We start from the raw sequence: 4,192 nt of genomic DNA on the forward strand, positions 1-4,192 counted from the left end.
TCTAAATCTGTAGTGTTGTGTGCATTATGTTCTATAAGAGGAGCACAATCAGCTCTTGTGGTTGGCTGCTTGGAGGATGAAGAAGTTGTGCAGAACTTGGTTTTAGGAGGCCATTTACCACCTTTGACAAAGCGATGATTGGCATATTTCCATTCTTCAACAGGAGGATATCTAGTATGAGACACACGATGCATTTTATTTACAGGTAAAAAAGGCTTGGATTCAGGTATATACAAATCAGTTGGAGACAATTGTGGTTCAGTGGTATCAGTATGATTTTCTTCAACTGTAGATAAACCACTATGGCTAGAAGAGGCTTCAACTGGTGCTAATGGGAACACATAGCGACGAGGCCTGGTAATTGGTTTATGAATTTTGGGCTTAGCAGGAATAAGCTTTACTTGACCATTATCAATTGAGACTCGTTTAAGCTTAGACTCAGGTGATTTTTCGTCAGCCAGTGACTTATATTGGAAATACCAGTTGTTTGGTAATTCAGAAGGATCATACAGAACACCTTCGACTTGAGCATTTGACAAACCAACTGTAACACAATCTTTCAGAACAGGTTGTTTCAGCTTTGGATGAGCAGTATTAGTTAACTGAAAAGATGCTTGAACTATAGTAGAGAGATATTCACTATCTTCTATCATATTGAGACCTTGAACTCCAGTTAAAAGTTTCCAACAGTCTTTCAGATGGGCATCATTCAAACTGATAGAATAATCAAGAAATATGGTTCCATATTGACATCCAGTAGACAGATTTCCCATGATAGTTCCTATACATGCACTATCATATGTTTGATGACGGGTATCAAATAATTCAGCAATACAAGGAGTGTTTATCCCATGTCTAAATAACGGAGCAAGACCAATTCTGATTCCACCAAAATGGAGATAGGAATATTTGCCATCTTTAACATACTGCCTAAACTTTTTAATTTCATCATCCGAGAACATGTTCAGAGCAGTGATTTGAACAGAGGGACCAGAGATTTTGATGGTTACTTCCACCTCTTTCAAAAAGGATTTTCATTTAAAAACAAAAGTCATAGGCAATTTATAGACATCAGTAACATGAAGAGCAGGAGGATTCCAATTTTCAGGAGTTTCAACAATTTCATGACTTTCAGTAGTTTCGACTTCAGTTTCATGGCTGCCAGAAAATATTTAAAATTCATAGAATCAGTTCTGATTAAAAATCTGGCGTGAGCTAAGTAAAGCTCAAATTTCTGTATACCATTGAATATGGCAAGGGTTTCTTTTTCTGCTGGAAAATAATTCTTCTGGTGAATTAAAAATTCGCTAGAGGCATATGCACATAACACTTCTTCTTTTTCTTCTCCTTCTCCCTTTCGTTCAAAAAGGACTGCTGCCAAAAAATTATCAGAGGCATCAGTCTGTAAAATAAGGAAACCATTACCTGGTGGTTTGAGTTCAGGGAGATTCTGACATTCAACTTTTAACAGTTGGACTGCCTTTGTGGCCTCAGGTGACCAACCAGAATGTAAATGTTTACGAATCGTGGCAGTCTTTCAGAAAATGGAAGAAATAATGAGCAGGTCTAATACTCGCTATGAGATAATGGGCCAGGATGCGGCAGGTAGCGCAGGAGGATTGGAAATTCTATGGAATCCAGAGGAAATTCAATTTGGGAACTAGATAAGCTTCCCTTGGATTCTCTCAGGTATTTTTAGATTGATAGGGACATCAAAGTGGATAGTTCTCTCAGGGGTCTATGGGCCACACTCACCAAATGAACGCAAAGGATTCCTTCAAAATATGAAGACAATACGAAGACTTTACCCAGAGATGCCATGGATTGTAGGCGGAGACTTCAATATGATCACGACCTTAGGGGAAAAAAAGGGAGGACCGAGTAGAACAGATCAAGACATGGAAGCTTTTAGAGATATGATATCGGAGCAAAGAATGGTGGATATACAAACAATGAATGGAATCCGTACTTGGAATAACCGCAGAGGTGGAGCAAATCAAATAGGCTCGATATTGGATAGGTTCCTAGTATCGGAACAAATCATGAATAGAGATGTATACATTGAAGCAATGATCCTCCCAGCAATAGGCTCAGATCACTGGCAAATCAAGCTAGAAATTGACCTTAAGCAGGGCCCTAAAAGACGACCTTTCAGGTTTGAATCATTTCGGCTCAGGAACCACCAGTTTATGCCAAAGGTAGAAGAATGGTGGACCACGAGTCAGAAAAGAGGGCATAGCAAGATGTAGACTTTCCAATTAAAACTGAAGGAACTCAGGGGAAAAATAAAAAACTGGAACAAAGAAGAATTCAAGAATATATTCAAATAACAACAACGTCTAGAACAAAAAATGAGTGAGCTGCAACAGGAAATTATAACAAAAGGAAGGAACGAGGAGAGAAGTAGAGAGGAGGGCATAGTAATAGGCCAGCTAGAGGAACATAGAAAACAGGAAGAGATTTTATGGGAGCAAAAGTATCATATAAAATGGCTCCGCGAAGGAGAAAGAAACACGAAGTTCTTCCATTAAGCCATGATCCAGCACCGACAAAGGAACAGGATTTTTTCAATCAAAAATGAGGGAGGACAACATGTAACCTAGCATGAAGAAATGGAATAGGTTCTTGTAGGGCATTTAAAAGATATTCTGACTGAGCCTCAAGGGAACAGAGAAAAGGCAATAGGCAAGATATGCAATGAAATCCCAAAAATGATTACTAGGGACCAAAACTTAGCACTGATGCAGGCAGCAACTCTGGAGGAAGTGGAGGAAATCATGAAAGGTCTGAAAAGAAACAAAGCCCCAAGTCCAGACGAATTCACAGCAGAATTCTACCAAGCAAGCTGGAAGTTCCTAGGACAAGAGATACTAGAGGTGGTTGAGGAGTCGCGCAGGCAGCAGAAGGAATGGTCAGGCCTCAACTCAACTCTTTTATCCCTTATTCCAAAAGCTGCTCATTCGGAAACAGCCCAGGGTTTCCGACCGATTTCTCTGTGTAACGTAATATATAAGATTATTGCATATTTAATGGTTAAAAGATTAAAGCCAATTCTCTCTAGTATAATCTCCCCTGGGAAAACTGGGTTTGTGGAAGGGAGACAAATTCTAGATGGTCTAGTAGTTTCTCAGGAAGTAATCCATACCCTGAAACAAAAAAAGGAACCATGAATGATGATAAAACCTGATCTTTCAAAAGTTTATGACTGCCTAAATTGGAACTATCTGAAAACAATTTTACAAGCTTTTTGTTTCTGCAACAGATGGGTGAACTGGATATATAGTATGATCTCTACACCTAATTTCTCCATCCTTCTGAATGGTTCACCTACCTCGGCCTTCAATGCCACAAGGGGATTGCGCCAAGGAGATCCCTTATCACCATTTCTGTTCATAATAGCTGCTGAAGGACTGGGAAGATACTTCAAAAAATAACTGAGAGAAAGGAAAATAAAAGGTCTGAGACCATGGGGAAGCAACCTACCTGTTATGCACCAACAGTTCGTGGACGACATTATGCTATTTTGTGCAGTTTCTCTGAGAGAAGTCAAGAGGGTAAAAGGGATCCTTGACTTATTTATGGAAGCTTCAGGCACTGAGATTAACAAGGACAAATCAAATACCTTCATATTTAATGCACTAGAAATGGTTAAAGCCCACTTGACTAGAACTCTAGGTTTCTGATCTGGAGAATTGCCTACAAAATATCTGGGCACTTTGCTAGCTGCTAATCCTCTGAGGATCGCAAACTGGCAACCTACCCTAGAGAAACTCAAGAATAGATTAGCCAGCTGGTCTTTCAGGTCTCTAAACATAGCAACAATATTAGTGCTCCTCAAATCGACTCTTCAATAAATCCGCATTTACCCTCTATCGATAATGGAAGTTCCTAAAGGAGTGAGCGCAAAAATGATAGAGATTTTTAGGAAATTCATATGGGGAGGACCAAAGCAACAAAAGAAATGGGCCTTAATATCATGGAAGAGTATAAAAAAAGAAAAAGAGGAAGGGGGACTAGGTCTTAGAGACCCGTATACTTTGAACCAAGTCCTAGGAGTGAAACTTTGGTGGCGGTGGATGAAAGGTGGAGAAGATCTATGGAAAAAAATATGGACTCAAAAATACAATATGCCTACAACTTTAGAAGGAATTCTTAGAATGGAGGAGATGCCAAAAGGCTCCACAATCTGGGA

This window comes from Pinus tabuliformis, chromosome 1_2, assembly GCF_031772625.1.
Source record: "Pinus tabuliformis cultivar Carrire ecotype Pingquan chromosome 1_2, CPIR1, whole genome shotgun sequence".
In the NCBI taxonomy this organism is placed as follows: Eukaryota; Viridiplantae; Streptophyta; class Pinopsida; order Pinales; family Pinaceae; genus Pinus; species Pinus tabuliformis.